This window comes from Halichoeres trimaculatus, unplaced genomic scaffold (assembly GCF_033239565.1).
Source record: "Halichoeres trimaculatus isolate MK-OKI-2021-1 unplaced genomic scaffold, fHalTri1.1 fHalTri1_scaffold_16, whole genome shotgun sequence".
Classification (NCBI taxonomy): Eukaryota; Metazoa; Chordata; class Actinopteri; order Labriformes; family Labridae; genus Halichoeres; species Halichoeres trimaculatus.
In genome coordinates, this window is record NW_027437194.1 from 6,132,507 (window position 1) to 6,144,396 (window position 11,890).

An 11,890-nucleotide genomic window follows, 5' to 3' on the forward strand; every position below is an offset into this window, starting at 1 on the left:
GAGGGAGACAGCAGAGGTTGGGGAACAGGGGAGAGGAAGAGGGAAGCGAAGGAGATAAAAAAGACGAAAGTGGAGAAATGAGCAACGAGAAATAGGCTAAAGACAGTCGATCTGCATGCTCTGAGCTTCAAGACGTTAATTGCACTCTATTTGGCTCTTTGCAAACCCAGTTCATTTATAATACATGCACAGATTGGCTTAAATTATACATAAGCGATCAACAGGCTAAAGCAGCGAGGCGTGCTCCCCTTAAGTTGAATAATACACAATTACCACCTGGCTCACTCCTCCAGTCACTTTGATTACTGTCACACGGGTCGTGACTCGCCGCTGACTGACACTCGGAAAAAGAGACAGACTTCTTGTTGCAGGGTGGACCCTGTCGCTCCCACTGTACCTGGATCTTTGCGCGAACACGAGGCCTCAAGGGACGTTGACTTCCTCGCAGGTGTCTGGTGAACTGTTGCGTGTCCTCGTGTGGTTCTGCGTCGGGGTTGAGGCCTCGTAATCAAAGAGAGGAGTGTTTAATGTATGACGAGGGCACCAATGAACGCTGGTACACATAGGATTAACCTCCTTTGCATTTTAGTGTGCTCTTATCTAGAAAGACGGGGAGCAGGTCTAGGTAGTGTTGAAAGATTTTCTGTAGTTTTTCTTTCTTTACCAAAGGAATCTGTGTTATTACACTTGAGTTTGAGGAATAAAAAAGGAACAAAGGTAACAATTCTCTGAAATATTATCTAAACAGAAACAGCTTTAAGAGAAGTTTCACCTTGAAAATAGAAATTTGCTAAATTAGGATCTAGATCCAGAGCTGTTAGATTTCAAGAGCCGACACAAAAATATATGGAGCGTTTGATGCTTACAAACACATTTCCATCAGTAGCAGAAGCCATCGAGAGGTGATAACTTAACTCCCTCTCTAAAAAAAACATGACAAAGAAGTCAACACAACAACCTCAACAACAAAAAGATGCTCAGAATACAAATTAGATTAAAGCTTTCTCTGGCGGGTTAAAGTTTTCCTGAACTCAACTCACTCGATATAAGCCTGGGGTCTTCAACTCATGGAGGAGGAAGAAAAAAAAGAAAAAGCTACATGTGAAAGTCACAGATTAACTTCTGCTCGTAGTATGAAGGTGTTCGCGAGGGAAATGAATTAAAATTAAACTTAAATTGCTGCTGGAAATATTTCCTGATTTCTTTTTTGTACGGTTTCACCGGTTGCATGTTTTGTGAATGTGCAGATGAGATTACTTCACTTTCAAACCAGGTCTTCAATTCCTCTTGTAGTTCATAACTCAAATGACTCTTATATCAAATCAATTTGCTCCATTTAAATTAATTGAAATTCCATTAATCATTTCTGGACCCCGAAAATCCTCACATTTTTTTTGTTTTTTTGTTACCTATTTTCAAATAAGAAAAATGTAATTATAAATAAAGTATATTGCATAAAAACAGAAAACAATAAAATGTACTGCAAACTTTCTTCACTTGAATGAAGAAAAGGCTGAAGTCAGAATGTTTGGATGTGGTCCAGCAGATTTTCCAGCAGGTTTTCTGGAGCCCCCTCACCGTCATCTTCAGACTGAAATGTGATTGCCAGGTTAGCTCAGTCATCAAAAACAGTTTTTATCTTTTGAGGATTTTATTGAAAGTAAAGGGGTACCTCCCATACAGGGACTTTGAGACTGCAATCCATATCTGTTATACTGGATACCAGTGGTGATTGCTCTAAGACTGCAAGGGAGGCTCAGCTTCCCTTAAAATGTCCCCATAAAAAGTGGTGTTATGTTCTGCTGTGTTAACCTTTCATTGACAAAATCTGAGCTAGAATTCCTTCATCTTTTGTTTAGAATCAGCTCCTATCACAGGTAACTGGCTCCAGCTCCTTCTCATTCATCCCCGCAGCGTCTCAGCGCTTTGACACAGCTGGATGCTGAGCGTCTTCTGACTTCAGCGGGGAAGCGTAGAGTGGGTTGTTCCACTGCGGAAACTGGACGGTCATTGGATAAACGCTGGGCTTTATCCCACCCATCGGACGCTCAGCATCTCTGGGGGTCTATGAGGCAGTGGACTGGCCTGGACGCCAAACTGGGCTTCCATCGCCTGAAACTGGTTCAAAATGCAGCTGCTCTTCTCCTCACTGGTAAACGCAAGTCTTAGCTTCGTTTCACTGGCTCCCAGATGCTTTTAGAACAGATTTAAAAATGTTATTGTTTTTAAGCTCTTAATGGCCCAGCCTCTCAGTACCTGACCAAACCTCGTCATCATGACCCTGCCTGGACACTGAAATCAACCGGTCAGCTGTGTCTGGACACCCCCAAAACCAGATACAAAGAGATCAGACTTGACTTGAAGATGCTGATGGAGGTGGAGGAGAAAGGCTGAACTGAATAACAGAATCTTGTTGCTTGATTTTTGCCCTTTTCATCACTCTGTCTTCACTTTCACCTGCAGGTGTTTCCCTTAAAAACCTGCCCAATAAGATCTGTCTCATCCTCCCTTTCAATGTTTCTAAAGTCAGTTGGGTACATGTCTTTAAGTAGTGCTTTTGTGCATCTACTTTCAACTTTTTCTTGGTGAATAAAGTCTGAAAGTTTTGCAAAATATCTTTAAAAAACTAATGTGAGCACAATGCTAATGCTTCCACCATGAGTTAGCTGCTTAAAGTATATGAGTGAGATGCAGGATGTTGGTGCAGATGTTGCGGCATTTACTGTGACGCACACTGCACCAACCATGGGATGTCTGAGACTGGCATGTAACACGATAGACTCTTTGGTTTGGACACTCCAAAGTTTAGGTACGGCTGCACTTTTATCTGCCATTTTTTCTGAAATCTAATAAATGAGAAAGTGAATTCCCTTCACCCATGCTTCTCTCCATTCATCCAGTATCTCATCCTCATATTCATCAATCCATTTTTCTTTTACACACTGTTAGATGAAGTTTAGTCACTAACTGAGGTCACATGTTGCTCATGGAAGGATTGCTTCAAAAACTCAATCATGCCATGTTTTAATCAGAGAATTACTTCGTAAAAATGAAAAAAAAAAAAAAACAGTATGCATGTTCAGTTTTTTTTGTTCTGTTATGAAACAGTCCATTTGGTTCAGCGTTAGCCGCATGCACAACTGCAAACAGTGGCGGACTGGGACTGAAAAACAGCCTGGGACTTTGACTTGGCCTGTCCAACAACGGGACACATCAGTAGACCGGCAGCACAGGCCGTTCTGGTATTCTCCAGAACGTCAAGTTGACCAGTCCGCCCCTGACGTCATTAATTTAAAAAAAAAAACAAAAGAAATGCTCTGACCACCCCCCCTGACAGCAAATAATTGGCCATAGAAGCGACACAGGTGCAGATTACCTCACAATCAAGGTGAACCTCCTGGAAAACCCCATCAAACAAAGTCAAACTGCACATGACTAACACATAAACAGCGATAAACTTGGCAAACGGTAACAGTGTGACTGAGAGAAGATCAAGAAAAGTTTTTTTTAGCTGAAGAAATTGACATTTTGTTACAAGAATACACAAACAGCTGTTATCAGTGAGTCAATCAGGTAAACAAAGAGAAAGAGAAAGTTTGGTGATCTTGAACAGAGTAAATGCTTGTGGTGTTTCCGAGCTTACAGTAGCAGACCTTGAAATTAAATGGGCAATATGAAAGCTGGTTTGCTTCGATGAATAACTCTTAAAGAAGTTTATGAACTCCAACATTTCACCGCATACATCTTGGAATGACCCAGACGCATTAAAGCAAAGAGCGAATTAAAGTTGTGAAACTGACGGCAGTGAGCCTCGCTGGTTTGAAACTTCGATTGTCTCCTTATCTCATCTGTTCACTGAAAAAGTGTCTTGTCTCTTAAATCTAAAGTTGCTGTATGGCTTTACATCACCACCTTTCCAAAGGATTGTGTATTGTCTGTGCTGACACAACCGAACAGGTTGTTACCAATGGTCAGTTTTCCTCGCTAACGGCAGGTCATGGATACTGGATGCTGGAAACATCACCACAGCTTCAGCAACAGTTGGCAGTGGAGAGCAGTTCCCACCAAAGCAAGTCAAGGATGGTCTTGAAAACGGCCTACACCCTTCATATTCAGGCCAAACCTTACACTCAGCTGCTCCGCGGGGTCTCTGACCTGCTGCTCCACCTTTGATCAGGGAAAAGGCCTCAGGCTCCAACTTTAACATCCAAGCTCCCTCTTCCTCTCTTTGCTTGATGCCGTACAATCATTTCACTGTCATATGGAGATTAAAAAAGGATCAATGACGGCATATTTGACAGTTCCACATGTGTTAGAAGAACACCTGCTCCAGCCTCCGCCTCTTGAATGCACCATCTAAGCTTCACGTGAAGGGCCTGCGCTTCAAAGATGGGGTGACGTAAGCTAAAGTCTGGTTTCTCTGCGTCGTTCAAAAGCCACCAATTCACCAATGCAGCGGTTATCTGTCCTCATTGTTGCTTAATGAACCGTCAATGGAGCAGCTTGGAGCAGATTATAGACTTCTCATTGTTGCACAGGGGCTCCCAGGGTTCATAGATTCAGTTGTTGAGGGTCAGGATTTGTGGAGCTTGAGGCGCAATCCTTGGGATATTTCCCAGAGATCTAAAAGCCGGTTAATCAGCTCTCCCTTCATGATCTCCCTGGCTGTTCATCTTCCCATGGACGTATTCTATCAGTCTTTTTATCACCGGCCTACTCGTGCTTTCTCTGCCTTTCTTCTGCCGTGTTTGTGTTTGGGATTTGCCCAAGTGGCCCCCAGATCAGTTGACCTGACCCCCGGCTTGGAGAATGGTTTTGCGGTCTTAGCTGCAGCCTCTCTTACATTTTAATCACAGCTCTGAGGTTTCTGCCGCTGCCACACACACACGGGGGAAAACATGCTGGATGCTTTTTTTTTTTCGTTTCACTTTGAGGAAAACTGCACAGTAGATTTTACGATGCTTCTCTTTAACCTGTGCTTTAAAACCGCGGAGAAGATAAACTCATCTCTGGCGGTGCCACCTTGTAATGAAGCCGGCTGTCTTTATTTCCTTTGGATCACCTTGCATTAAAAATCTCCCTCTGGATACCTCCCCCCCTCTTCTCTCCCCTCCCTGCCTCCTTCCTGTGCAGTTTGTCAGCTGAAGTGATTGCCTCCGTCTCCCGCCCCCTCAATGGCATTTAGCTATTCTCATTTGCATCTACATGCCCTCGCTGTGCGGCCCATGGGCTGGCGAGATTGATCAACAATGCCACGTTTTACACGCCAGTCCAAAGGCTGGGTTGAGCGTGCATTGGTGTGTGGAAACTGTTGTGCTAACAAAACCAACACCGAGCTCGTCGCGTCTATTCCTGATTCTGACACTTTGCAAACAGACGTGCAGGCGTGCACACTTGAGACCTGGTTAAAAGGTATTGAAAACACACATTTCATCTCGGACTCTGCACCCCGCGGGAGTTGGCAGGCTGAACATGTATATTCTTGCTCAGTGAAGCCTGTGTTTACGGTGGTATTTTAGCGTAGCCTAAGCCTTCATCTCCTCATATTACACGCTGAGCTGACAGATATTAATATGCAAAATAGGAGGATGCTGAACAAAATGCTGATAATTAAGCGAAGATGTTCTGGGTAGAATCGCGCTTAAGAGTGTGCACGTGGGACCGAGCACATGGTAAGCCATATGCCTCCGCGCAGTTAGCACTATCCTTTGGGGTAGGGGGGTTGGGGCCTGTTTCAACACAGACACTGTGCAAATGGAGCCTGGGAGACTTGATCCGTGTCCTTATCACACTTTTATAGAGTCATCAGAAGAGGAGGAGGCTGCTAACGCTCTGATTAAGGTGGCGCTCTTCATGCAGAGGTCAAAGGTCAGAGGGAGCTGCCCTCAGACATGACAGCGTGGAAACTGCGCGCTCACAAAGAAGTATCTCCTCTCTACTCTCTACTCTCTACCAGGTTGGCTGCGTTACCCACCACTCCTTTTTCCTCCCTTCCCCTCCCCTGGCTGATCTCTCCCTCCATCCCCAGAGGGGGTGAGAGAAGTGGGGAGGATTTTCGTGCTGCCGGGGGCGACAGGCTCTCTGTGCCATCCACTTACACAAACGGCAGGATCAGCGCTCCACACAAGAATAATTAGAAGATAATGGGTAGTAATGCGGCCCGATCTGTCCCGATTATCTCCTGGCACCGACCGGCACAGCGCCATCTGGTGCCAGATCTCGGGGCAGCGGCTGCTCTGCCACATGAAAAGAAGGTGGGCTTAGGCTTAATCTCACACCCCATTCTGTTATTGACTGTCTGTGTGGTGCTGTACTCAAAAGTGAGGAGTGTGTGTGTTTGTGCATGTGTGTGAGCGTCTCTGTCTGCCCCTCTGAGATGGTCGATATATATATCAGAGAAAAAGTGTGATTGCATTTATTTTACATGTGCGGCTGACAGCCGGTGTTGCCGAGCGTCTTGGTGATCGACAGTAAAGCAGAGTGTTGTTGAGAGCCTGGTGTGAGTTTCTGCAGAGCTGTTACATGGACAAGTGTCTGTCACGCTGGGCCCTTTCTCAGCTTAACTCCCACCCTGCGTCGTCTTAAACAGCCTCCTTCCCACCGCTCTGGGCCAATTCAATATGACAGTCCATTGTACGGCCGGTGTGGCCCGAGGTTTAGTGCGTTAAGGCTCTTTGTGCGTCGTGTTTACAGACGCTTTACGTTCCCGACAGGATTCAAAAAGCCTGTGCTCACCCTGCACCTTTGGGTAAACCGAATGGCCTAGTTCTTCTAATGCCCCGGCTATTGTCTGCTGGACTGAACACAGGCGCTCTGCTTTATCAAATTATCCCATCATTTCACAGAAGTCATGGATTGACCCAAGACTCAAAGAGCTGCACACTGAGAAGCTTCAAAAAAAAGTCAGACGTCTGATAGGCAACAGGAGTGAATCAATTTAAAGCCATACATTTCAAAATATGATGACTGAATTGACTCCTCTTAAATAAGAGACTTGTATCGTTGAGATGTGCCCTCAGTTAACCTCAGATTATTCAGTATTATTTTCTTCAATCACAAATACTTAAAAAACACTGAATTTTTGTGTTTTCAGTTTGACTCGCTGAACAAATTTACATCAGAATGAACAAAAGTTATATTTGAGTTACTTTATTTCATTTAATATTTATCTAATTTTCATTTAAGGCTTTTAAAATCTATTTATGAAAATTAGTAGAGGTGGGAGAAAAGTCGAAAAAATGTATGTATCAGGATTTTTTTGTTTGAAATATCAAAATTGGTATTCTTAAAAAAAAAAATTGGACAAATACAAATTCTTTCGGTCTTTATTTATAAACTGGATTGGAAAACAGTTCCCACTTTTCTCCAGCAGAGGGCCGAATGTTTCCCTCGGACTCACCTAGTGAGCATTTTATGGGAAAATATGGCTCCTTTAATAAAGTCTGTAGACATCATCATCGTTTGACTTTTTCATATGATCTGCTGTAAAAAAAAGAAAATTGTAGATATCGAAGAATCGCAATTTAAATCAAATCGGCACCACAAAAATTGTAATAGAATCAAATCACAAAAAATTAGCAGTCATGAAATAAATTCTGGTTACACGGTTTTCATCAGGGATGCATGATACTGGATTTTTTGCAGATATCTGATGTATTAGAACTCAGCTAATAGCCAAAATCATCAACTTTCTCCTATATTGAAAGTAGCGTACAGCATACCTTTATTACATTCTTTTTGTAGTATTCATTTCTTGTACAAAATAAGAAAAATACACTTAATGTTAGAGCTGTCACTTTAACATGTTAATTAGATTAATTAATTAAACTGCAAATTAATGCTTATAAAATGAAAGCAGATTAACTCGTTGGCAGCCAGCCATTTCCAGAGCATCCTGAACGAACTTGAGACCCAAGAAATCTTGTTTTCTCTGACTATATAAACACCAAAACTACCTAAGAAGAGTGGACTCTCTTCTTTTATGTTTCTCTTCCTGTTTTTGATCCAAAAAAAAAGACAAAATGACCTTTTTTACTGCGTTCATCTCAGGTGCTTCATCTTTTGATCTTCTCCATGATCTCTGTCTTTTCTGCCAATGGCGCCGCTCTTTCTCTCTGAACTACCCCTACACATCCTCAGTTGGAGGGTGAGCTGCCTGAACTTTTCTGACTTACAGCGTCTCTCTTTGCCTCTGTCATCTCACATCTTCTCCTCATATCCATGCTGAGCTCTCATCCAAAGAGCACAATGCTCTCACCCACAGAAGTTTGCGAGCAGGATTTTGATTGACAAGTTCTGCCAGACCCCACCGCTATAGACATCAATGGCAGCAAATACGGAAATTATAATAATGGCCACTTGAAAAAATGTAGATTTACAAATCTTCTCTTCTTGGTGTATTCATTTTATTAGTCATGCTCAATAATTTTGTAAGGTCCTAAAATTCAGATTCTGTATTTGAGGACCTTAAGCAGATATGAGATTTAAATGTGATTAATTGGATTAATTAATTGAAATCCTGTAATTAATTAGATTAATTTTCTGATTGATTGACAGCACTAATTTATACTACATATTTGTTCATGACAGTCACTTTCAAACAAAATAAAACAAAAAGGTGCATCCTACTTAAAACTTGGATGATGCTCTCTCTGGGACAATTATAACAATACCCTCAATCAGGAAAATTTGGCCAATTTCACAACTGACAGAGTTGGTCAACATTCAAAGAAACATGTGAGAAGTGCAACTGTACAGAATTTAAACCCATATTTAGTAAAATGGTTTGCTTTTTGATGGTAAATGTAACTAAATGAGTCAGCTGTATGTACCGTAAAGACTGATGCTTAAACCAGGGGCGCCATCATGGGAAGGTCCAACGGTCCCAGGCCTACCTCAAACTTTTCTTTGAAAAAGATACAATTTTTTCTTGATTTTTTTAATTTTATTTCTTATTTTTACATCAGTTTTAAAGAGGAATATTATAAAATTTTGTCACTTTAAGCTCAGTTTGCTATTGTAAGTTACCCTGACTTCAAAAAACCAGCCAAGTTTGGCAATCTTTTAGCCTGTTGGTAAAAAAAAATTATGACTCATTCAGCCTCATGTTACACCGGTAGAACTAGAAAATGATTTTGGCAAATACTGTAAATTTTTGTCTTTTATTTACTGTGGTTAATGTTGCTGCTCTTACAGCCTATGATATGTGGAAAGTTGACGTTAGAGCGACACTCTTTGGCTGATACCATTGAGAGCTATTGCTGTCTGATGCACTAAAATTTTACCAAATATCAAAGGATCAAAAAGCAACTAGGTCTGCTTTAAAACATGCATGATAACATTAATATATCTTTATCTATATAGTCATAGTTGTTTATTATAGCGACTTCAGCTACTTTTTTCCCAACCAGACTGGAGATATTTTCTCTGCCCTCTAATGTCGTAGCATCAATTTTTGCACCTCTGTGTTTTTAATGAAGTATGTGCTTATCTATCTCTGTGAGCTCACTTTCAATTTAAAAAATACTTCAATGAATTAGTTTAGTTAATCAAAATTGAATAAAACTTTGAGAACAGACCAGAAACATTGAATTTCACAACATTAATTTCACCAAAAGATCCACAGAGCCCCCGATTTTTTTCTCAGGCTGTTGTTGTCACATGGTCTCCATCAGCAGATGGACTCGGTCAGCTGTCGGTGAATTTCACCTGTTCAAATATGAGCTGTTTCTGGGGACTTCAAACAATTCTTCTCAAATCCATTCAAAGATGGAGAATCTCACAGTTAGAGATGAAATAGATCTGATGAGACGGTGAGATTTTAGCGTGATGCGGTTTTGACCTCAGAGTCCATCCCTGACCAAACCGCCTCCTCACAGTGTCATCTTCTTTTCATATTTCCTCCTCCACCCTCCTACTGTCCCTCTAATTTGCTCTCTGTACACCACCTTTGCTGTTTATTGAGATGCTAACTCTCTTTATGAGCACCTAATCCCAAGGCAGGGGGGATAATTTATGAAGCATTTACATGAAGAAGCCCGGCTAATTGGAAGCATGTGTCTGAGTAAGCCTCGCCAATGCAGGCCGGGATTCTCGCTGCTATCAGAACATAACATCATTATCGTCACTTCATCAGAAAAAAAGAGGTTTTCTGCAGCACCAGCTAGATCCTGAAGTGAGCTGTAGAGGTGCCATATGTCAAAGAGGCCAGGCGAAGAGCGCTGGGAGAGTGGAAAGCTGTCTTTTGTTTGCCTGGACACGTATGGAGGAGCATTCGTCTCCGGCTAACCGCCCCATCAGCAGAGAAGTGAGCGGTCCAAGAGGCACTCAGTGATGGCTCTCAAGACTTGACCCCAAGTCTGGCGTGTCTTGGAGGAGGTCAGAGGTTGCCAGCTGAGCCAAGAGGGCACTGGCCATTTTAACGTCAGGTGACACCGCCTGATGATCCTGTGTTTTCTGTTTCCGTGGCCCTGTTCCCTCCAAAGCCGGGCGCTCTCCAAACACCCCCATCCTCATTTACATCAGGTCGTTTGTTATGACTTTATGATTATATATGGGGCTTTGTCTGGCTGTGCATGTACCTTCACCACTCCCAGCTGGTCCCCATTAATAACAGGGCCCCGGTGTAGACAGAGCTGGAGAGACGGAGGAGCTTGTTAGCGTCATAGCCGAGCGCAGGGGCTCAGCATGTGAGAGTGGTAGGGCCGACAGGACAGGAGGGAGATGTACAGTACACACACTCACACACACTCACACACACACGCTCGCAACACATACACAGAGTCACCTGGAGTATCCTTTTACACTCCAACCACAAATTTGAAGTACATGACATGATGTCCGGCATTTGTCCTAACAATTGCACAAAGCCATCCCGGTGTATTTGAGAGAAACTCCATGTGTAAAGGTGTCAGTCTGCTGCTGTGTGTGTTTGTGGGCCGTTGGGCATGTGTTGGGGTGAAAGCATAATGAGCCTAACTGGACGGAATGGGCCGCCATGCAGACGGGCTCCATTGTGGGTCCCAAACGGCGGCAGAAGCCCCTAAATCTGCGTCCCTGATCTACGCTCCAGGAGTCGGTGGGGAATAAAGGCGTGGAAATAGGATTTATTTAGCACGCCTCATCAAAAGGGAATTAGCAGGGTTTGGGGAGGGAAGACGGGGCTCTGTTCAGAGCTAGGATGAATGGCAGGATCAGCTCTGTAATCCCAGGCCCCCCTCCCTCCTCCGCGACTGCACCCAAGAAAAAGAAGAGAATCACCCACATTAGCTCCTAAGGTGCCTTCTGGAGCCCCGCTCGGCACCTCAAACCAAAGATCCTAAAAGGAAAACCAGTTTCTAAGATCTCGCAGGTTAAGTTCAAGCACAGCACCTGGATCCTTTCTTCCTCTCCAGCACCTATCTCTTTCTTTTTTTTTTTAATTCTTCCTCTCCCTTCAAAACATGGCCGCTGAGCTGTCAGACTCGATGATAGCGAGGCTGACGGCGGAGAGCTGGCGCGCCAACAAGCAACAAACAACGAGCGAGCGTGTAAACTAAAGCAAACAAAGCCCCTCTCCGCTCCTCCAAAGGCAGGATCCCTCCCACCTGCCACCCTGCGCCGCTGATGAAACATACAGTAACAGAGAACAACCATTAAATAGGCGAGCGGTAAAACCGACTTGTACATTGCGAGGGGGGCTTGTTGTGGAACATCCCGCTCTCAGTCACACACATACACAAGCTTGTTCATTATCATCTCTGCTCGTGTTTGTGTTCTCCGACTCCTCAGCCCAAGACATGGCGGCTGGGTGCATTGTGGGGGATTTGTTACCTGAGAAAAGGTGACAGGCTAAAGGGTGCTTGACTGGCAAATCTCTCTCAATGAGGCATTAAACCCAAGTTTGGGACAA